We start from the raw sequence: 24,802 nt of genomic DNA, 5'->3' as shown, positions 1-24,802 counted from the left end.
ACCTCCCCCACCCCCCCAGCTCCCTTCCCTCCCTGCAGCCGTCACCCTGGCCAGTTAGCGCCCCCGTAGGAGGTTGCTAGATCAAAGCCCTGGGAAAGGTCAGGCATTCCTGGAACAGAGAGACACTCAGCTGGCTGCGGTACTGCCCTTACCTAATCGAGCACTGCAATACTCCAGACCCTAAATGGAGAGACTTTTCTAGAGGCCCCTTTCCGAACACAGGGGTTCAGCTGAGCTGGGGAGAACCTTTAAAGGGGAATATGTTTTGGGGTTGCTATCAAAAGCTTCCATTGTTATGCTTTTGTTTTCTTTGGGGATATGTGAAAGGTGAGAATAGAAAGGTGGAGGTCAGGTCTCACCCTAAAGATGCTAGCAACTGGTAACTTACAGAATGGTCAAAGAGTGCAAATATTATAAATGGTGTTGTAGAACACAATCAACAAGGAAAATTAGTCACTATACATTGAGTAAAAAACTAGATTGCAAAACATCATAGGCTTTCTTTCTTTCTTTTTTTTTTTTTTTAAATAATGGTATATGCCTAAAACTGTAATAGAGAAAAAAAGGTTGGAAAGAAATTCATCTCAAAGTCTTTTTTTTCTGGGTGGCAGTTATCAGGTAATTTTTTGATTAACTTTTACTTGGATTTTCTGAATGTTTTATGTGAGTTAAGAAATGTAATATAAGGAGACACAAAGTTGATTTATTTTAAAGAAAGAAACCAAATTGTCTTTCAAATGAAAAGGTTAACCTTTTCAGAGAAAAGAGGATGTGTGGATGTGAGTTGTGTGTAGTGACTCTACCACGCTCACATGTTGCCAGCCTCAGAGGCTCATGGGCTTGAAGCCAAGGGATGTAACCAGTTCCTTCATTTGTGAACACTTACACAGCACTTACTGTATGCCCAGCCCTGCTCCCCAGCATCGTGGGTCTGTGAACTTCACGAAGTAGATCCTGTTACCTTATTCGGGGAGGTTAGTGCAGCCAAGCTCACACAGACAGTGAGAAGGAAAGCCAACGCTCAGTATCAGAATCCACGCACTGTTCCAAGTTGCCCTGAGCTGAGACTCTGGCAGCAGTACTGGCAAGAAGTTTTCAAGTTAGAGTGTAGATAGGTACCCACGGTGAGGTGAGCTATGGTACTGTGGCAGATTCAGTTAGAGGTGGATGCAGAGGGCTCCTCTGGACCCTTTTCTCTTGCTGATTCGTTCTCCTGTCCAGCCCATGTCCCTCCGCCCTCCTCACTGGGTCCCAATCCTAATCCCTCACAGCACCTCAGTTATCATCGGGTCTACTACTTACTTTACTCGGGAGTCAGAATTTTACCTGCCTGTGAACCAGCTAGGAGACTGTGGCTTTGTTCGGAATTGAAACCACCATTTCTTTTCCTTCTGTCATAGTGGCTTCAGTTCTCCCTACAAAAGTAATGTTTCCATAACTGTTTCTCAGGACAGGGAGGACAGCCAGGTAAAGAGGAAAGTGGGTCTTCAAACCATTCTTCAAACAGGGCCTCAGTTTCCCTATTGGAAAATTCTGCAAGGGCAGAATTAAAGTAATTTCAAGGTCTCTCACTGCTTTGATTCTTTGAAAAGCTTCAGTTCAGTCTTTCAACATTTTCTGTTGCAGATTGCTTTACTAATATATTCCAGGAGAGATTAGAGTCATATTGTATATTTCTACAATAGCCACAAAACTCTCTTCTCTCTCTAATGCCTTCCAGTATTAGTACCTCAGCTGTGTCCTATTGATTTGATAGCAATTATCTGTTCTGTGGCATCAGTTACTAATTTACTTTTCGATGCAGAACTCAGAGTCACCAATTCATGGGTTATTAGCAAAACTATTTCTAGAAAGACCATTATCTCTTCAAAGTGAATCACTTTAAAATAACATTTTATATAGAAAATTTCCTAGATTTTAAAGCAGAGAAATGATGTGGGCTCACTATAGCCACTAAGACAGGAGGTAGCTTCTTAATATTTAACCAGATTTTATCTAAGTCCTCTTCATCAGGTCATCATGTTGTTTCCGCTCACTCCTGGTTCTCATCCTCAAGTGGACCGTTGGGTTAAGCTGTGCCTATTGATCTGATATATTTGGGTAGCTCATTGCTAACATGTAAAGTAGAGTGTTCACATGGCCAGTAGAGACTTTCTGCCTCTGGCAGAGGAATATCCCAGTCATAGCAGTGTGTGTATGTACGTGTATATTCTGTTCTGTTCCGACTATGGACAGGCATTTCTCTCAAATATTGCACATGTGCTTTAACTTGCCGTCATTTGATGGTGACAGATTATATGTTATATATGACATGTGCCTATGAAAGTGGTCCTAACTTCTTTTCTAGAATGCAAGGTGTTTTCCTTGCCCTCCAGCCGCTGCTCACTATATTCCATGTTTTCTCCCCAACTGTTAATGCTCATGTCTTCAGCTTATGGAGTTTTCCCACTTACCAAAATCATCTTCACATTTCGTATTACTTTGTGCTGTCTATCCAAGCTTTCACCTCTGTGCCTTTCCCATGCTCCTCATTTTTACCTTTCCCCTTCACAGGACCCTCAAGTTGGTAGTGGTGATAAAAGTCTTTCTACAATAACCACTCTCTGGAGGGGCTCAGTTTATCCTTCTTTGCATCCAGCTGTATCAACAATAGGATGATGATGGTGATGATAGCAATAGCATTTGTATGGTTTTTTGTATACAGAATGCTCTTACCTCTATCATTTAGGCACGCTTGGTCCCTGACTTGTTTTTACAGATTCTTAACTCTGAAAATGTTTTTTAGGTTAATTTGCTTACCAGATGGGTAAATGAGAGAGAAAAATCTCTGAAGGACAAGTTTTCTTTATGTTTTTTGTTTTGCTTGAATCCCAAATACTCTGGGCTATTTCAGAGTCCAGAGCCCTTGAATACTTGTAACTACCTAAATATACTATATTTCTACAATGAAAAAATGGAATTTTGCTAAGTTTTAATGAAATAGGTAAAATTTTGAGGAATTGGAACTTCCTGAAGTTTCCCTAACATACTTGCCTTTCAACATACAAGAAGGGAAAGAAATCCAGATTACTTTAAACTTACTTGTTGCCTTTCTTTTATTCTTTGTCTTCACATAATGTTTTTTAATGAGTTTAGCATCTAGAGCTAACTCTTTTTATAGCTGAGAGTAGAATAAACCAGCTTTCAACTTGAATCTGTCCTTTTATTCAAAACGATTAGTGTGAGCAGTGGTGAGAGTGGGTGGCCAAATGGTAGAAATAGCCTACATATTGCTTCATCCTCCCTTCCTCCCCTCCTCTCTCAACACCCATCTCTTCAGTTTATTCATGGGCCCCAACCTCTCACATGATTATTACTGTTTTGTGTTTACCCTTCCTCCCACTTTAAAGAGTGCCAGTGAAAACTTGTTGAATTTTTCGAAGAGCACATTTGTAGATGCCTTGTGTTTTGATATTTTGACAGCACTAGGTGCAGGGTTGGGTTTAAGGTGCTTGTGATCTGTGGCAAAAACAGGATGTTTTTAGGTGAGCCTGACTGTACAGGCGGTAGGCTTGTGGTAGGGTGGGTGCTCCCTGACTTTGGTCCCCATTTCCCCCTCCACACCCACAACAATTCAATTTCTTTGTGTGAATATGAGTTTCAGGGACTTGTCAAGGGGCAGTCACTCAGTAGAGGCTCCCTTCTCCCATTTAACACGGCTCCACTGGTCTCCCTTCCCTGTTGTCTGAGGCAACCTGAATGACCCTCTTCCCCTGTACTTGGTCAACACCAAACCCTGTGGACCTCTTTCATCTGCCCCCTCTCTGCCTTCATCAGAACTTCTCTGTTCCACGTACTCTCTATCTGGTTTCCAAATTGAAACTTCTTGGTTTGTCGATTTATTGGCTTTATGTATTTATTCTTCTTTGGTCACGCATGACACTAAGCAAAGAGAACGGTTTCCATTGGTATCATTCATTTGACACATGGTGTGTTTTTCATGTCAGTAATATCTCAACTTTGGGCAGTGTTCTCCGGGTATAGCTTCTAGGCTTATGGCAGCACCAGGCTTCCATTTCTAGGCTCCTGCCTCTTCTATTGTTGTTTCCACTCAACAACGGCAGTTTCTGACCATGCTTTCCTGACATTGCTTAATAATGTACTTTATGGGTCTCTGAGGGACATCTTAGAGACAGATGACACTTCACTCTGTGGAGTGAGACCCTGGCTTGACTCTACCTTTTCTGAGAGGGTTGTTTCTCTAAAAGGGTTTAAGTTTAAAATGAGGAATACGTATTAATCATATTCATACTAAGGCATTTGTATTGGGTACAAATGACATTTGGTTACTGTGAAGCAGATATTGATTTATTTGTACATTTTTAAGAGCCAGGAACTGATCCAAAAACTTAATTAATAGCAGCTCACTTAATCCTTAACAACCCTCTGAACTAGGTACTGTTATCATGATCCTTATCTTCAAATGGGACACAGAAAGACAAGTAACCTGCCCGGGGTCCTATAAAAAGTGGCAGAGATGAGATTCAGAGCTTGGCAATCTGCTTTAGGTACCATCCTTTTTACCATCATCCTATGGCTACGAGTGTCCAGGTGGTAGGTTGGCCAAATAGTCCTGGGTACCATTTCAAGACACACATTCTCTTTGCCTGTGAAAAACTAAGATCAGAATACTCTATACAGAGGATCGGGACACACGGTAAAAAAGTGACCTTCAGGCCAAAGAGCTTTTTGGCATTGGCCCTTTGGAATAGATATTTCAGGCTGTCATCTGACCACACCGAAGCTATCATAGGCTCACAGAGCAGGGTTCCAGGGATGAGAGTCTCTAAATCCCCAACAGCCATATGATGTATGCCAGTTCCTGACAGGTCAACATGATCTAGGTTGGCTGGTACCAGTCCACCGTTCCAGCACCACTGAATCACTGCTTCATGTCTATCTCCACACAGTGCCGCTGTTTGCCTCCTCTGATCACTAGCTTCTGACCTCTGAAGGGAGGATTAGGGCAGGGCTTGGTTTCATGGGTGAGAAGATATAGCACAAACTGTCCTCTTTAAGGCATTTGCCACTCTTGTATGCCAACGCGTTTCTTGTTCATCTTGTTTCCTTCTGCCTCATCCTTTCTTAACTCTCCTTTTAAATAAGATAGTAGGGATAAATGACAGAATCGGGGCTGAGAATTTATATGGTAGTTGCTAAAGGGAAGGAACGTCTTTTTTGTAGCCTCTCTCGTTTTCACCACCTCTCCTCCCCTCAAGTGGGAGTTTTGGGACTCTGGCATGGCCTGCTTGCTGCAAGGCTAACCAACAGTGCCATTCACTGGCTGCGTCCCCAGGCACACTCAGCACATGGTGCTTTCAGAAATTAACTATAGGCCAGTGTGCTGGGAATTGAAATGAAGGTACAGCTCTTGTGAAGCCCTCAAAGCTTTAGATAATGTTCAGGAGAACAAAAACAAAAACAAAAAACACTGAGATGGAGGGGGAAGGTGGAGAGTCAAGTCTGCATGGGCGCTTCTCCCAGCTGAAGGTTCTTCATTTACCTTCATAGGGGTTCTATTCAGATTATCATCATGAATAATCTTTTTCTTCCTTTTGTGACTCACATGGTCATTCTTTGGTGTAGCCTGAGGAAATAATGGGGTGAGAGAGAGGTGTTGACAAGCCCTATATTCTGCTTAAGAGAAACTTGGAGGAAATTATTTGCCTGAATTTGTCCAATTGTTAGGAGACTTGGCAAATAAAAAGATGACCCATCTTTCTTTCAATTTAATAAATGCTCAATCCAGACATATTTCAGAGACCTTACGGTTATAGGACCAATCCAAAGTTTGAAACACTATGAAGGATTGTGATGTACTTATTGAGCAGCTACTAGGACCGTGACTGTCATATATTTCTTGTTAATCCTTACCACAACACTGTAAGGTGGATATGAACATTTCCATTTTACAGTGGGAGAAGAAGAGGTTAAGTAAGTAGACAAGAATTATAAAGGGTGTGGAGTCAAGATTCGAACCGAGATCTGTCAGTCTTGTACTATGCCAGGAGGCCTGCATGGAGAGCCTATGCTGGGGGAGGGACATAGATTAGCTGGGATGATTTCCTGAGAGAAGTGAAAAGGGGAGCATTCTTAGGAAGGCGGAAGACCTAAAGGATGGTGATGTGTCTCTTTGTTGGAGAATAACCACCTGTGTTGTTTTGTTATTAAATGTTGGTAGCACAAGTGTCAGTCTCAAAGACCATTATAATCATCCCATTAGCAACTTTCTAGGCAACAGACAAATCCTTGTATCACCAGGGACAGATTGAAGCTATTAAATTGTAGAGATAGCAAATGCCTACACTGTAGGACGTTTGGAAGAAATTCTGACTTCAGAGAATTGAGTATAAAATAATGAAACATGTTAACTTTAGAAAGTGAAAACAGGCCCCATAAGGAAATGATTATAATACTTAGTGACCCCTGTTGCTGTACTCAAAATAGCAGACAAGAATTTAACAAGTATTGTTTGGAGGATGTTAATTTTCTACCTGGAAAACTGTTTAGCCAACATTGCCATCTGTCTTTCTTCCCCATCTCCACTCCTCATTGGAGGCTTCTTGCCCTTGCTGAATATAATAAACAATTGAAGGGAAAAGCAGTTCTAATACAAATCCTCATTACTTTCCCTTTCACACCCCTCCCCCACTAGACTTTAAAAGTGATAATTGCTTGAAATACTGGGAGAAAGTAATTTGTATTGTTAAAGCTCTGGTGAACTTCAAACAAATCTGTTCTATAATGGTGACTTCTTTTAATTATGGGGCTGGGCAGATGGGTATTTCTGTGGACTGCTGCCCCTGACACCCCCTCCCCCCGCCCCACACACACCCCCAAGAGCTTGGGACTTGATGGAAAATAACCTGTCTGGATTTTTTTTTTTAAATCTGTGCATATACAACAGGAGGTCATAGTTTAGAACCTCAGGCAATGTCTTTGTGTTCAAGACCCTAAATGTTTGGGCTCTGTTTCTAGATTAAGGTTTATATTCGATAAAAGTAATAATATCTAATGCTTATCACCATTCTAAGTGTGTCATGTACATTTATTTTTTAACACTTACATAGTACTTACCACGTGCCAGGCACTGTTCTGAATGGTTCATGGACATTAACACTGTCTTCCTCATAGAGTCCTTCACGGGTGCTCCTGTTCTTCCCCATTTTTCAAAAGAGGAATCTGGGGCACATGGAGGTGGAGTGAACTTGCCAAAGCCAGGCAGCCTGGGCAGGCTGGCTCCAGACAGAGTTCATGCCCGATCACCTTACTGTGCTGGAAGACAGCTTGTCCCCTCTTCATTTTCAGACATGTTCTAGATGACCACCTCCAGCAAGTCAGCAGCATTTAGTTTTCATCTGTTAATCATTGAAACAGATTGAGGAAGTGCTCAGGCTAGGCTAAAACACTAAGGAGGAATCGTGGATGGCCTTACAGGGAATGGATTTTTCTTTCCTTGAATTTAATTAGTTCTTCCACACAGGTGCTAACTCAAATATGCCAAAAGATTTCATGCCCACAGCAGATAAGTAGCTTCTAGAAGATTTAACAAATTTTCTTTTGTCTGACAAGCTCCTTTGTTATCAAAACATCCCTAGGTGGAAATGTAAGTTTTTATAGATCAAAGTTTGCATGCTAAACTGGGGACACAGGAGGGACCTACTGAATTTGATCCTCAGTCTGGATCCAATCCTGTATTCCTGGTTGCAGATAGAGAATGGAAAACACACAGAAGTCAGCTCTAATTATTAGTAAGAGCTTCAGTCCAGATCTTTTAACATAATTAAGAGGGTTAATAGGGGCACGAGTGAAGCTCAACAGGAAGGGCTTGTTTGCTTGTTTCTGTTTGGTTTTAAACCTAATATTTAATTGTAATCCTAGTTTCATCCGAGTATACCTTATAAATAAGGAAAGTGAGAAGGTAGTGATTTGTATGGGTTCCATGGGTGATCCTGTTTACCTCCTGGAAAAGATCTGGTAAGGTGAAGTGGGTCACCTTTCCAGAGCTTGACCTCAGTTTCTCCTGACCATGTAGCTACTTGTATTTTGCTGAAAGTATCCCCAGTTCCAAGGCCATTTGGTATCTGCCATGTTGTAATATGATTGATTATACACTTTCAGAAGGAAAATGCCAATTTTTTTATACATGTCATTGCTTTAATTTGGATAGGAAAGACCCAAATCCAGTACAGCATTAGTGCTGCACCTCCTAACCAGGTCAGGTTGCAAGGAGAAAGGGTATATATATTACAAGTGAGTCAAATCTAGAAGAAGCCGAAAGTAAGAAAGAAGTGCTATGGCAAACTGATGACAGATAAGATGATGATAAACTGAGACCTTTTAATTACCAGCACAATGTTATGGCTTGTTACAAAACTATCATCCCTTGCAGAGCACCTGAAGGTTGATGTGGAAAATCTGAGCCATTTGGAGAGGAAACCTCAAAGTTGAAACACACTGTTAGAAAGCCACATATCAAGGTTGAGGTCCCTTGCAGCTGTACACTTTCCAGAATGATTGAACATATGGTTGGGTCTGACTGATACTTCCATCTCTCTCTTGAATGTGACTAAAGAAGAGTTTGACTTTGTGGCTTTCTTTGTCTTACCCATCTCTGCCCAGAGGACCTGTCCCTTTCTAGCCAGCCTCACACCGTGCTGTCTGGCTCTGGATCATCAGAGTTGTGCTTTCCGAGGATATCCTGGTTCCTGTTTTAAGACCTTCATGTGATATTTGTCCCCACCGGATCTATGCCTGTACTAGGTTTTCTGTACCTTGTTCTCTCCTCGGTCACAGGGGAGATGGCACTGAGGCAGCAAAGTGGGCTTGGTAAGGAGTGTCACACTCCATGATAGAGGACATGATGCCCATTTCTGCTTGCATGGACCTAATAAAATAGTATCTCTGTGTGTGTGTGTGTGTGTGTGAGCGAGCATATGTGTGTGTGAAGATAATCTTTTACTTGATAGAAACCTAGGGGGAAGTTTTGTAAAAAACCTTAAAATTTACATGTGAGGCTTCTTCAGTGGCCATCCAAAATAAAATTCATAATTTCTTTTATACTAGAAAGCTCAAGTAACACAAAAATTTCCCTTTTATATAGACTACACTTCTTTGATTATAAGGCTAATAATGCATAACATTCTTGGTAAAATTTTTGGAATATACAGAGACAAAAATCACCTCTCATCTTAAAAGTTAACATTGCAGTTAGCTTTTCAGTGCATAGATTTCCATTCTTTTCTGTGTGTAGACTTTATATGAAATGCCATTTTTCCCAGAACTGAGACTGCTACACCTGTGTGATCTTTTCAGAAAACACGTTTCCCTCTCTCTGCCTGTGAACTCCATCATGTTTGCCTGCAGAGGTCACTGGCCTCAGCCCTTCTTCCAGGCATGAGTCTGTACATTCATGCAGAATAAAAATGGTGATGGGGTGAGGGGCAGAGAGAGGAACTGTTTAAAGGCCTAGTCAGCCTGTCCAACAACGCCGGTGGGCCTTTTCATCTTAAGAGGCATGAGAGGTGCGGGGCTGGTTTTTTTCATGTTTTCCAGTCAGGCTCAAGTTAGCAGCCCACTGTTGGGCTCTGGGTGACATACTGTTTGTGCTGGCCCACTGTCTGATCTCTACTTGTGTCTCCGCCATTACCCGTTTCTCAGCCTGTCTACTTCCTCTCCTAGGTGGGTTTCCTCTCTCTGAGCATTCACAAAAATCGAAAGGGAATAGAGATATGTATAAACAGACTTCGATTGTTGGGTTTTTTCGGATGATCATGTGATGTCACTTTTTCTTATATATTTTTTACCAATATGACTGGGCTTTGGAAAAATAATATCTCTTTATGCAAATGATCTTTATTTTTTCTTTTTTTTAAATTAATTTATTTTTAATTTACATCCAAGTTAGTATATAGTGCCACAGTGATTTCAGGAGTAGATTCCTTAATGCCCCTCACCCATTTGGCCCATCCCTCCTCCCACAGCCCCTCCAGCAGCCCTGTTCTCTTTAAGAGTCTCTTATGTTTTGTCTCCCTCCCTGTTTTTATATTATTTTTGCTTCCCTTTTCTTATGTCCATCTGTTTTGTATCTTAAATTTCTCATATGAGTTAAGTCATATGATATTTGTCTTTCTCTGACTGATTTGCTTAGCATAATACCCTCTAGTTCCATCCATGTAGTTNCTGTGTGTGTGTGTGTGTGTGTGAGCGAGCATATGTGTGTGTGAAGATAATCTTTTACTTGATAGAAACCTAGGGGGAAGTTTTGTAAAAAACCTTAAAATTTACATGTGAGGCTTCTTCAGTGGCCATCCAAAATAAAATTCATAATTTCTTTTATACTAGAAAGCTCAAGTAACACAAAAATTTCCCTTTTATATAGACTACACTTCTTTGATTATAAGGCTAATAATGCATAACATTCTTGGTAAAATTTTTGGAATATACAGAGACAAAAATCACCTCTCATCTTAAAAGTTAACATTGCAGTTAGCTTTTCAGTGCATAGATTTCCATTCTTTTCTGTGTGTAGACTTTATATGAAATGCCATTTTTCCCAGAACTGAGACTGCTACACCTGTGTGATCTTTTCAGAAAACACGTTTCCCTCTCTCTGCCTGTGAACTCCATCATGTTTGCCTGCAGAGGTCACTGGCCTCAGCCCTTCTTCCAGGCATGAGTCTGTACATTCATGCAGAATAAAAATGGTGATGGGGTGAGGGGCAGAGAGAGGAACTGTTTAAAGGCCTAGTCAGCCTGTCCAACAACGCCGGTGGGCCTTTTCATCTTAAGAGGCATGAGAGGTGCGGGGCTGGTTTTTTTCATGTTTTCCAGTCAGGCTCAAGTTAGCAGCCCACTGTTGGGCTCTGGGTGACATACTGTTTGTGCTGGCCCACTGTCTGATCTCTACTTGTGTCTCCGCCATTACCCGTTTCTCAGCCTGTCTACTTCCTCTCCTAGGTGGGTTTCCTCTCTCTGAGCATTCACAAAAATCGAAAGGGAATAGAGATATGTATAAACAGACTTCGATTGTTGGGTTTTTTCGGATGATCATGTGATGTCACTTTTTCTTATATATTTTTTACCAATATGACTGGGCTTTGGAAAAATAATATCTCTTTATGCAAATGATCTTTATTTTTTCTTTTTTTTAAATTAATTTATTTTTAATTTACATCCAAGTTAGTATATAGTGCCACAGTGATTTCAGGAGTAGATTCCTTAATGCCCCTCACCCATTTGGCCCATCCCTCCTCCCACAGCCCCTCCAGCAGCCCTGTTCTCTTTAAGAGTCTCTTATGTTTTGTCTCCCTCCCTGTTTTTATATTATTTTTGCTTCCCTTTTCTTATGTCCATCTGTTTTGTATCTTAAATTTCTCATATGAGTTAAGTCATATGATATTTGTCTTTCTCTGACTGATTTGCTTAGCATAATACCCTCTAGTTCCATCCATGTAGTTGCAAATGGCAAGATTTCATTCTTTTTGATTACTGAGTAATACTCAATCGTATATATATACCACATCTTCTTTATCTATTATCTGCCAGTGGTGGACATTTGGGCTCTTTCCATACTTTGGCTATTGTCCATAGTGCTGCTATAAACATGGGGGTGCCTGTGCCCCTTCGAAACAGCATACCTGTATCCCTTGGATAAATACCTAGTGCAACAGATCTTTAAAAGTCATCCGTGATAAGAGGTAGCATTATGGGGTCTGTAGGATGGCTGGGGGCCAGAAAAAGTCAGACCTTGGAGTCTGACATTGGCTCTGCCACTTGCTAGCCCAGTGACCTCATGCAAGTCACTTTGTTAATTTTGTTACATGAAATGACAACAAAAATATCCATAATTGGTACATAAATGTGTGGCATTATCATTGCTGATTTGTTCCCAGTGACCTTGGAAAGCCCAGCCTGTTAACGTTCCTCATCCACCTCCATTTCCCACTCTAGTCCACAAAGGCAGCCTGGGGCTCTCTGAGGTTTCTGTTGTTTGGAAGCCTGGGAGCCTTTTTCTCCAGGCCCTTCCCTTCCCCACCACACCCAGTCTGTCACCAGTCAGCTCATTGTCCTCTGCCTACTCTGTGGAGCTCAGGCTGGGACCATTCCCTCTGTCAGCGCCATCCCCCCATCCTAATACGTGCTGCTGGACTTGCTCCTCTCCCACCCAGTGTAGCTTGCTTTGAACGTTCCATGTTACAGTTACTTGCATATGTGTCCTACCTCCCCGAGTTAGATACTAAGTTCCTTGAGAACGGACATGAGATTTTACTTCTCTTTGTCCCCATTGCCATGCTTACTTGTTTGGCTCTGTACTAACAAGGTGGGGGGAGGGGGGGGCGCTCCATTGAAAGTTGAATGAAGATAACTGGATTGATTAGATTGTTTAATCTCCTTGAGCCAGATTTGGGCTCACCTTTGAGCACTTTTGGCACATCTGGTCATAGCACTGGATCCTAGGTGGAGCACTGGATCCAGAGTGGGAAGATCTGGAGTCTGGCTGCATATGACTAGCTACCCAACTTCTCTGGAAATCACTTTCCTCATTGGACACTGAGGGTAGCCGTGGGCCCTTAGGCTCCTTCCAGCTCTCAAATTCCACTTTAATAAACTGCTTTGCACTCAGTCACTTTGAAGTGGCAATTTTCCTCCTCTCATATGAGATAAAATGAATATTTCATCTCAAGCCCAGAAGTCATTTTGCACATATCCTATGATGGGAGGCTAATGAAAGCCTGATAGAGACTTTACAGTGCTAGAGATGGGATCATTTTTGTTGCTCTATCATAACAATTTGTCCAGATGTTCTATAGAGAAATTAAACAGAAGGCTTAAAAAGTTCATTCATTACAGTAAAAATCATCTTTTGAAACATTATTGAAGTTAATTTTGAAACCCGTTGGGAAAATGGAGATATGTGGAGTGAAAGCAATTTAAAATTCTAAGGGAGTAGCCTTTAAGCTTTTTATTTCAACCCTCGTAGTCCTCTTAAGGAGTAGATTTTTCATTGAAGTAGATTCTTCACAGACTTGAAGTTTAAAACACTTGCATTTTTTAAATACAGAAAAAATATAAACCATCCCAGCCCTCCAAGTTAAAACTGTATAGTTTTCAGGTTACTGATGACTACAGCCCCTGCTTGGCGACTGGGCCAGCAGAAGGCCCTTGCATTTTTCTGTGCACTCCTTGCTCCAGATTCTACAAGGGATGCTCCCTGTAGCTCCCACGGCACATGCCCATCTGTCCACCTGGCAGCCGAGAGCAAGCCGACAGACAGTGCCGGTTCCCAGAAGGTTTGCACACGCCGTAATCCTCCTCCCGCAGGTTGGAGAGCACCTGAAAAGGCCATCTCCAGTTCCCACTGGCAGTTCTCTGGCAGTGCGCACAGAGTCAGACTGCTGCCGTTCATGGAACCACTCCAGAGAGCATTCCTGGAAGGGGAGGGGCACGGAAGGGCTAATAACAGCCTCAGTGCCATCACTGGGAGACAGGCTCAGGAAGTGTGCCTGTGTGGGACGTTGGGAGGCTCGCTGCTAGTTAGGCTTTAATACGATAATGTGGTATCTTCCGTGTCCCTAAACACACACACAGTATGTCATGCTTTTGCTGCGGGCTGTGCTTCGGTTATATATAATCCAAAGTTTGGCCTTCTCAGATTACCCTGCCATCACTGCATGTAAAATTACTAGGTTCAGAGATACAAAAGCCATAAACAGTAGGATTTCACTTCAATTTGCCTTACATATAAAGTAAAGCTAGCCTCCATTCAGTCCAAATCAGTTTTTGTGACTCCAGTTTGTTTTTAAAAGTTGAGATGTATAGGGCACCTGGGTGGCTCAGTTGGCTAAGCATCCGACTTCAGCTCAAGTCATGATCTTGCAGTCTGTGAGTTCAAGCCCCACATCGGGCTCTGTGCTGACAGCTCAGCGCCTGGAGCCTGCTTCAGATTCTGTGTCTCCCTCTCTCTCTGCTTCTCCCCTGCTTGTGCTCTGTCTCTCTCTCAAAAGTAAACATTAAAAAAATGTTTAAAAAAATTGAGATGGAATTCATCAACATAAAATCCAACATTTAAGTTGTACAATTTAATGGTTTTAGTATATTCACTAAGTTCTGAAGTATCACCGCCGATTCCAGAACATTTCCATCACTCCTGAAAGAAACCCTTTACCTGTTAGTCATTAGTCCCAATTTCCCTCTTCCATCAGGTTCTTAGAACCACTCATCTACTTTGTCTTTATGGATGTGCCTATTTTGGACAGCTCATATAAATGGAATCATACAGAAGGTGACCTTTTTTGCCTGGTTTATTTCATTTAGCTTAGTTTTTAAGGTTCACCCATGTTGTAGCATGTATCTGGAGTTCATTCCTTTCTATGGCTGAATAATGTTCCACTGTAGGGATATACCACAGTTTATCCATTCATCAGTTGATAGGCATTTGAATTGTTTTCAATTTTCAGCTATTAGGAATGGTGCTGTTATGAACATTTGTGTAAGAGTATTTATGCAAACACATGTTTTCAGTTCTCTTGGGTGTAATACCTAGGGGTGGAATTGCTAGGCCATATTCTGTTTAACTTTTTGAGGAACTGAAAAGTGATTTTCCTATTTCTTTTAACTATTTTTAATGCCCTAAGTATCACCTAGTTAAAAATTTTTAAAGAATGATAGCAGTTAAACAAAACATATTTATAGAAAACACAGTTGAGTTAGTAATAAACGGAGGGAGAAAATTCCAGGCTGTGTTAAACAAAAGAAAATGTGTTATTTACAATGATTTATGTTGTCTGCACATTTATCCATTAAAACTGGCTTAAATAAGGTTAGAGAAAGTGAAAATGACCATTATTAAAATAAACTGGCAACTTAAAGGAAAAAAGTAAAAAATAACACATAGATTTCTCAAAATGATTCTTTTTTCTATGGACAGGAATTCTCTAAATATAATGACAGCTTTACATTCTTTCTTGACATTCCACTCATTAGCTTTGCTTGGGAATCATGAGGCTTGTGAATAATTTATTGATTATATTATTCATTAGCATGATAAGTTGATACTGAATAACAATTTCAAAAACATGAACACAGATGATGGCAGTGAGAGCATTTTAAGAGGAAGGGAATTCTCTGTGGTGGTTTCTAGTGTGACATTTCTCACACCTGCCTTTGAGGCCCTGCTGGCTGCCCCAGGTCAACTTTTCATTCTAACCTGAGAGGGGCTGTTTGCCACTGGATAATGAGAAAGGGCATTGCCTTAATTTTGGTGAAAGGAAACAGGATTGAGTCCAGCTTTGTCTACTTACTGTTACTGTGCGAGGTTGGATTCTCTGGAGTTTTTGTGTCTTTACCTAAAACGTGGGGATGTTGATAATACTTTTCTTACAGGGGTTGGTGAGATCAAAATGAAATAAGGAATATGAAAACACTTTGTAAACTACTGTAAATTTGGTTGTTTTGTTATAGTTCAATTGTGGCTTTCCACCTAAGACCTCTGCCTTTCCATGGAGTGCCTAATTCATAGCTTGATCCAACTGCCAAAGCTGCAGCCTCTTTGGAATAACGTACTCAGAGGAGACCTGAAAGTGAGACCTCTGAAGTAAAGCCAACTCTTCTTCCACATTTGCTGTTATACAGGACCATACTCTGCAATCATGCAATTTGTAGAGCCGACAAGTACTGAGGGTCAGCTCACTTTGTCAGTGGAGATGTTGGGCAGGCCTTTTGGTGCATGTGCAATGAACTCGAGGTGGGTGCTATCTTCCTGCCCTTCTGACGGGGGAATGCCACCTTCCTGGTCACAGGCTTGTCCAGCTGGGCTTGTCTGAAGGTTAAATTTTTTTTTTTTTTAGTTACTTATTTTGTGAGGTAGTGCAACAGAGAAGGGCATAGAGAGGAATAGAGAGAATCCCAAGCAGGCTCTGTGCTGTCAGCGTGGAGCCCAACACGGGGCTGGATCCCACAAACTGTGGGGTCATGATGTGAGCTGAAACCAAGAGCTGATGCTTCACCAACTGAGCCACCCAGGCGCCCCTGTCTCTGAAGGTTAATTTAATGTTGGAGGTTCAAGGTAGATTTGGGTGCAGGAATAGCCAGTGGGTTCAGGCTTTGCTGCAGAAAAGGAGAAGCCTTTAAGGGAATTTTGGCAGCATGACCCCATTTCATCTGGAGGTTCTGTCCTGAGATCATGATTAGCACAACCTGACAAGTCCTCATGCTGGGAGAAAGGCTTAAAGACAATTAAAATGTTCCTGCTTATCTGTTCTGTAAACTTTATTGGTGTTCCTTCATGTTACCAATACATGCTGCCATTGAACCTGGGCCCTGTCAGCAGTGTGGCATTAATCCATCTTCAAACTAATTTTTAAAATGTTGAGGTAAATAAGTCATCTCTAATTGTACATAGTTCTTTTTGTTTTGCTTTGGTTTTTTTTGCCTTCCTAATTTTCTTCTTCTGTAGTTGTGACTAGAATAATCAGAAGTACAGGATATTTGACTATTGTAATTCAAAGCTTTAGAACCCTTAGGATCACAGGGTTATTGGTGCTGGAAAGGGCATTGGACATATGCAGGCCCATGTGTCTATCATTTATTGATGGCAGCAATCCAACCCTCAAGGTACCATTCAAGTTGTTAAAGCTGAGGTTCTTGCCTACTCCCTCCTCTACTTTGCATTTACCTTTCTCGCTTCCTCTTGTGTTTGTGGATCATCTGTGGTGTTCCTTGGCTCCCCAGTGTATATATTTCCATCTTCTGTATTATCTTACCCACCTAGTCATCCCTTCACCTACATTAACTCAAACATCATTAAAATATTGGTACTCAGGGGCACCTGTGTGGCTCATTTGTGGGATTGAGCCCTGCATTGGACTCCATGCTGTACATGGAGCCTGCTTGGGATTCTCTCTCTCCCTCTGCCCATCCCCCATGCTTGCGTGCACGTGTGCTCTCTCTCAAAAAAATAAAATATTGGTATTCAGATGAAGTAGACAATACATGTTAAAGAGGTGAATTAAAATATTCCTCATGCATTTAGATGAACCATATTGTAACATATTTACATCACAGAAAAAAATGTTCTTAAATTAAGAAGTTATCTTAGTAGGGAAGTAGAGGCTGCAAATCAGTAGTGAAACAATGATTGAGAGGATGCTTTGATGTGATTACTAACTGTTTCAGTAAATTTCAAAGTTAGCTTTATTTGGTTTTCACCGAACTCATACACTTTGATTCAGGTAATATTTTCCCAGTATAGGAAATGAGCGTAATGACTTCTTTTTTCCAAGGTGGAATTAATAGGTATTTACATGGTGTTTTAACACTTGCAAAATGTTTTTCTATGCATAATCTCATCTGATCCTTACACACTTAGCTAGGGAAAACATCAGCCTCATTTAATAAGGAATCTGAAACACAGAAGAGGTAAGTCATTTGCCTAAGTTCACACAGCAAATAGCAGGTAGGACCAGGAATAGTAAGTATCCAGGCCTTTTGACTTCAAATCTAATATGCTATTATTCTTGCCCAAGAACCAGCCCCTATGTCCAACCATGGATGATTTCAAAACATGGGCAAAAGCATTATTAAAGAGTTGAGTGTCTTAAAGGATGTTCTTTAATTAGCCCTTACATTATTTTTTCTTCTTTATATCTCTCCCTAAAATTCCTAATTACTTTCAGATATCCCTGTAACAATTGGTGTTACATTTCCTGAATGGATGTGCTGCAGAGACAGCAAACAGCCTCTCCTTTCCCTCCGTCTTAACATTGAGTCCCATGTCAGCTTCTGTGCAGATGGCCTGGATGACGGCCCTCTGACATGCTGCCCTCATGATGAAAGCTGTGTTCTTTAATGCACGTGTGACATGGTCTTGATGATTTCCTTTTCTGTGTAAGATCCACTTGTCATAGATAAGTTTAAAAAATAATTACATTGGGCACTTTTTTTAACTGCATTAATTATTTCCTTGAAAAGAGGGGGAAAAGTACCCGTGAATCTTCTGCATGTCTCTTCTCTTTTCTGTGCAGTGGAGCTCCTTCTCTATCTGGTGACTCAGACCTTGTGCTTTTGAGGCCCAGAGGTGAGAAACCAGGCAGAGGAATTAATGACCGATGACCACACATTCCTGAACCATTAGCAGGACCTGGGAGCATGGATCAGGTCATCCCAGATTGTGTCAAGTGATGACCTTTTGAAATTTCTTGTTCTGGAATGATTTCAGGCAAAGATCAAATTTATGTTCCTGTTGTTTGTCCAAGAGAAAAAAAAGAAAGAAAACTTTGTTTCACCTCATCATTTAGGAAGGGTTTCAGTGATCTCCAGTGGTGCACTGTTACATGGGTAACAGCCAGCTTCAGGGGAGGTGGCACTGACATGTCACATTTGCCAGTTTCCATCGTGTAAATAATCCCACCAGGGCCAATTTCTAGCAATCAATGTAATATTAACAGGTTCTCAAAGTTTCTGAAAATTTAGGAATTTGCTTTTTAAAGCTAGTACAAGCCAGCTCCAAAACACTACTGTAAATTAAAGGCAACCTAGATCACTCTTGGGAGAGATTTCTAGAGGGGCATTCAGTGTCTGAGTTGAGTTCATCAGCATGTTCCTCCCAAGACAGATGCAAAATAAAATTCAGGGAGGAAATTTTCTATTTATAATAAATGGTACAAAATAGAGTTTATATTTGCTTTTATATTTGCAGAAGTGTCCTTTTTCACCAGCAGAGGATAGCTATCTTCATCTTTGCTGCCATAATTTTCCACTAGCTGTAGAACATTTCTCTTTTATTAAATGTAAGTGGAATTAATCTTTTGGGGACACCTGGGTGGCTCGGTTGGTTAAGCTTCCAACTTCAGCTCAGATCATGATCTCGTGGTTTGTGGGTTCGAGCCCCTCATCAGGCTCTGTGCTGACAGCTTGGAGCCTGGAGCCTGCTTCGGTTTCTGTCTCTCTCTCTCATTCTCCCTGTCCCTCCTCCATTCACGCACACACACACATGCCCACTCGTGCGCGCTCTCTCTTTCAAAAATAAACAAACATTAAAAAAACTTTTAAAGACTATTTTAGGGGCACCTGGGTGGCGCAGTTGGTTAAGTGTCTGACACTTGATTTTGGCTCAGGTCACGATCTTGAGGTTCATGAGATCCAGCTCCATTGGACTCTGCACGGACAGCACGAATCCTGCTTGGGACACTCTCTCTCTCTCTCAAGATAAATAAATAAACAACAAAAAAAGATCTTTTAAAAGCTCATTTTGCTTCCTCTTTTTATACCACTGAAGCAAATGTTTTCAAGGAAAGTTTTTTACTCTAGTTTGACTTACTTGGGGGCTTTAAGCTGAATCAGAATGTGCAAAATTACATAAAACCTAATTTGTGTGATCTACTGTATTTGTCATTTAAGTTCTCTGCTTCAACTCATTTCAGGATTTTGTTTTTAAATCCAAAACAAAAGGTTCTTTTTCCTTGACTCATATAAGTATATCCTATGAATGGTGATGTCTGTAGCATCGTTTTAATTCAAGATAAGCTGTGGGGTTTTTTCAGGCAGTGTACTCTGATACGAGATGGAAAAGATGGTTACCCATCAAGGAGTGAGTTAATCATTAATTTGTGACAAATCTGAAAATGTGTAATAGGTGTTTTCAAAAGTAAGCTGAACTGACAAGTTGAAGTTACATATAACTGAAATGCAATAAAGCCATTTATTCAGAAGGCTCACTGTAACCTATGAAAGATAGATAATCATTTAGTAATTTTTTTCATGCTGTAATATGAAATGTTAAGAGTTCTATACTATACTTATGTAAATATTTGGTTTTAAATTTCTTGACTTGGCCCTCAGTATGGGGTATTGAAATCTAATGTTTGTCAGCTTCTCCACTAAACTTTCCTGATTTTCAGTTTCCTTATCTCTAAGTTTCCTTTTCCAAAAGGAACTTTTGTCAGTAAATATGCCTACTTTTTTGTTGTTGTTTAAGTATAAATGGATATAGTAGGGAAAAGAGCAATCTTACCTACAGATTTACAAACTATAAAGCAGACCTGCCTGTTAAAAATATTATGTGAGTGGGGTGCCTGAGTGGCTCAGTCGGTTAAGCAGCTGACTTTGGCTCAGGTTGTGATCTCACCGTTCATGAGTTTGAGCCCTGCATCAGGCTCTTTTTGCTGACAGCTCAGAGCCTGGAGCCTGCTTCCAGTTCTCTGTGTCTCCCTTTCTCTCTCTGCCCCCTCCCCGGCTCACTGTCAGTTTCAAAAAGTAAGTAAACATTAAAAAAGTTTTTTTCTTAAAAAGAAATACAATGTGAGCTACAAATGCAACAGATATATATAACTTTAAATTTTCTAGTAGCCACATCCAGGTGTCTGGGTGGCTCAGTCGGTTGTCCGACTTCGGCTGAGGTCATGATCTCATGGCTCATGAGTTTGGGTCCCATGTGGGCTCTGTGCTAACAGCTGAGAACCCAGAGGCTGCTTTAGATTCTGTGTCTCCCTCTCTCTCTTTCTGCCCTTTCCCTACTCATGTGTGCTCGCTCGCTCTCTCTCTCTCTCAAATGAAACATTTAAAAAATCTAGTAGCCGCATAAAAAAATAGAGGTAAAATTAATTTTAGTAATAACTTTATTCAATGCAATGTAGCCAAAACATTATTTCAGTGTGTAATCAGTATTAAAAAAGAGATACTTACTAAGATTTTTCCCATTCTTTCTTTCACATTGTTTGAAATTCAGTGTGTATTTCAAACTTACAACACTTGCAGCCTCATTTAAGGGCTCAAAAGCTAGTGACTAATGGCTACCACATCAGGCATTGCAGCTCTATAGATTAGCTTTAGTGCTTATATTCCAGTGTGAATACCACATTTATATATTCACAGAAAATGACTTGAATTTCCTAATAAACTCTAGCTCAATTAGAGTTTTAGTGTTAGTAGCTGAACACAAAGTAATGTATTTGTTGTATTCTTTTTCTTTGGATTTCTGAAAAATACAAAAGCAAATTTTGTAGAAAAATGAGGATCCCACAAACTTAAATGTTACTCCTTTCACCTTTTAAAACACCCAGTTTTAGGGGCGCCTGGGTGGCTTAGTCGGTTAAGCGTCTGACTTTTGCTCAGGTCATGATCTCCCAGTTCGTGGGTTCGAGCCCCGCGTCGGGCTCTGTGCTGACTGCCAGCTCGGAGCCTGGAGCCTGTTTCAGTCTGTGACTCCCTCTCTCTCTGACCCTCCCCTGCTCACGCTGTCTCTCTCTCTCTCTCTCTCTCTCCTAGAAATTAAAAAAATTTTTAAAACACCCAGTTTTAAGCAGAGAATATTTTTACACTTATGACGCTAAAATCCGAGATGGCTTGGTGGGACAAAGTTGGCACAGAAGCTTTCTTTTTATTGTTTTATAAATGCTTCACACTGATCTTAAAACAAAAACAAAAATCAATTTTATTTAAACTAAAATAAGGCACATTATTTTCATAGTTACTTAAGTGTGAAAGGTGCCTTTCCAGTATGATATCATTAGGTGTAGGTCAGTTGCCTTTGCCCCTATAGAATAGTGCACCATGCATTTGCAGTTTGAACATATAAACAGCTCATCCACACTCCCCTTCTGGGTAGCTGTGGGACTTCCCTGACTGTGACCCCGTGCAGGCCCCAGCCACCTCCTACCCCAAGAGGAGAGCTGGAATCATCCCGTTTGTTGGGCCCCAGACATCCTGCCTGCCCCATTGGACATTCTGAGTGCCACAAAGAGACCTTTGGGCCCTCTGAAACTGGGTGACAGATGCTGCTGTGGTGGCCATTGGAAGATCTCCCTTCCCTTTGAGTCTGCCCTCCCTGGGCAGACCATTTTTAACCGCCGTGTCCCCAGACCGGCACCAGAAAGCCTGATTGAATCTGTTTAGGAATAATGGCTGATAGGTCAGAGGAGAATTTCTGGGAACTCCCTCACCCCAAAGCAGTGTACTCTCTCTTGTTCTAGAGCTCTTGGAGTTACCTTATTCTGTCCTTTGCTATCACCTGTTGTCATCACACAGCCTTGTCACTGGATTTCTGAGGCAAGCGTGGCCTGTTGCCTCTGCTCTAAGCTCTCTGTGGCTATCCAGAGAAGGCTTTTGCTCCCAGCTTCTCGCCCAGCCACACTGACTTGTTTATCTTCCTTATTTCCCAGTGAGCCACACAAATACTACTTTTGACAAGCTGATTAATTTCCAGCTTATTAATAATATTATTATGCAGTGATTGTTAAAGTTCTTCTGTCTTGGAAAAGGGCAGCAGATTTTTTTTTCAAGATTTATTTATTTAAGTAATCTCTATACCCAATATGGTGCTCAAACTCATGATCCTAAGATCAAGAGTCACACATTCTTCCTACTGAGCAGTTCGTGTACCTTAGGGCAGCAGTTTTTTAATCTAGAGTCCTGTCCTCCCCTCCACATACAATGCAGCCTCCCGCCACAATCCGTTGACGTGTGATTGTATCTGTGTATGAAAACATTTATACACAGCTTTCTTCACATCAGTGTCTGTGACCCAGAAAATGTTTTGGACTATTGGAATCTTGCTCTACCCCATGTCCTTCACGTAAAATCTTACATACGTGTCCGTACTCCATAGAGCCTGCAGTCCCTCAGCTGGGGGTCCAGGCAGGCTCATCCTCTTCTCCTGCGTCCTCAGAATCTCATGATCCTTTCTTTCACTCAGGCCTTGGACTTCTGAATTAGCCGAGCCATTCTCTGGCTGTATGTGTAATATTTCGCCACTAGCACAGTAATCTCAAACCTGTTTGTTTTGTTCTTTGGTTTGCTTGCTAATCTTGAATAACTGTAGTTCTTTCTCATCCTTTTCAAAGGATAGTCTTAACATGGACAAAGGACAATCTTTCACACAAAAAATAAAGGCAAACACTCAGAGGATTAGAGGTGTCGTGGAGGTATGAAATCAATCAAATAATAGGATGTTGCAATCTTCATAATTAGAAGTCCTTTTCTCTTTTATTCTGACCTTCTCTCAGCTTCCAGCCTCAACCCTAGTCCCTCTATCTGGAGCCTCCAGTTACTGAAAAGTGTGGGTCCCCTTTTGGCTATGAGAATGAATTAGTCCCTTTTGTTGCCATTCTTTTTAGCCATTCACAGTGAAAACATTCAGCTCTTTGGGATAAGACAACTCTGTATTTGATCCATGTTCAACCATTCACAGGTTAGCCTGTGTGACCTGGGGCAAAACAGTCTTTTTGAGTCTTGGTTTGTGTCCTCATTTGAAAATGGGGAAATAAACTTGAGCACAGGTATAAAAGCATAGCTCATAGTTCTTAGAATATAGTAAATACTCAATGAATGTCCCTTCTTTGGTCTTTCTCACCCATGCATCCGGGTTTTAGCTGTTGCAGCCTATACTTTCTCTCTTTTTAATGATCTTTCTTTGGATCATTTCACTTCTACCATGTTTATTTCATACAGCATTTAGTGCATTATTAGTGATTATTAAATGGTAAGACAATTATGACTCTTTAGTCACCCTACAGGGTCAGATTATTGAGTTAAAATAAAGCTTGAGGTTGGACATAACCTTGTAATGGAAGAGCTGCACTTAAATATAAAATGATTTCTGAAAATTTTTAAAAGGTAAATGATGGGCCAAATTTGGACATGTTGATGTTGGAGAAAAGCCAAATCTCTTTTAAAATTTCTTCAAAATAAATGTATTTGGACCCTCAACTCTGTTTAGTGATTGTCCTATTCCATTCCTAAAGCTATGACCCTGTCATTACTATAGGCCTTTCCTCGCACGTAGTTCTCCCCAGTTTCCCTGATATTGTGAGGAGGGAAGGGGAAGATGTGCTAATCCTCACTCTTGTCCTTTCTCTGATGAACTGCAACACCTGTCAGTTCTGTTATGTGTCAGCAACATACTCTTGACATTGTGGCCCTTGGATGAAAGAAGAAAAGAGGAGAAAAACAGAAAACGAACTGAACCTCAGAACACTATTGTCTAATCATAATACCTGTAATACCAAATAATGTTTCTGAAGGTACTTCATTTTTATCTGTTAAAGATTAATTGGCAATAATGTTTTGTCAACAAGAGTAACAGTGAGGTTAAATGGGTTATCTTTGTCTTAACAGATGATATAGGTCTTGCAGGACCCTGAGCTATCATAGCTGCCCCTCCTTCCCTTCCTCTCTTCCTCCCTCCCTCTCTCTTCCACTCTATTGACTTGAGGAAAGAGAGATTATGAGGTAAGCCTGACATGATCACATAAGCCCTTAAAAAGCAGAAAGTTTTCTCAACTGCATAGAGAAGGAAGTCAGAGATTCAAAACAAGAAACATTTGATGCACCATTGCTGGCTTTAGGATGGAGGGCGTACTTTGTCGGGGAATGTGAGTGGTCCCCACCGGACAACTAGAAAGGGGGACAGGAACAGCCATGAGGAACTGAAGGCTGCTGAGCACAGAAGCGAGCTTGCAGAACCTCCAGACAGGAATTCAGCCGAGCCAATGCCCTGTGATTCCCTGAGCAGAGACCCCCCAGGCACACCATGCTGGAATCCTGCCCCATGGAAACTGTGAGATAATGAATCGTTGTATATCAAGCTGCTAATAAATTTGTGGTAATGTTGTATGCAGCATTAGACCATGCAAGGATTAATCCCTGTTTGAAATGTAAAGGTACTAATCCTTTCTTGAAAGGAGTTGACTTCTTAGTGTTGAAATGCCTCATTCAGACAGTTAGTTAGAAGTATAAGAAATCGGTATTGACTACGCTTTGCCAGGAC

At 41.1% G+C, this 24,802-nt stretch overlaps 1 protein-coding gene and 1 non-coding gene across 7 annotated transcripts in view; both read left to right on the top strand.

The window, feature by feature from the left end:
* LEF1 (lymphoid enhancer binding factor 1) overlaps positions 1-24,802 on the top strand; it is a 120,505-nt gene that overhangs the window by 50,717 nt on the left and 44,986 nt on the right. The window lies entirely within an intron of this gene.
* Positions 21,109-21,193, top strand: TRNAK-UUU (transfer RNA lysine (anticodon UUU)). The gene has a single exon. It is a non-coding gene; the product is annotated as a tRNA-Lys (tRNA).

This window comes from Crocuta crocuta, unplaced genomic scaffold (genome assembly GCF_008692635.1).
Source record: "Crocuta crocuta isolate KB4526 unplaced genomic scaffold, BGI_CrCroc_1.0 scaffold587, whole genome shotgun sequence".
Lineage (NCBI taxonomy): Eukaryota > Metazoa > Chordata > Mammalia > Carnivora > Hyaenidae > Crocuta > Crocuta crocuta.
The sequence above is the reverse complement of the archived record's forward strand: the minus strand, read 5'-3'. Positions and strand labels throughout refer to the sequence as shown.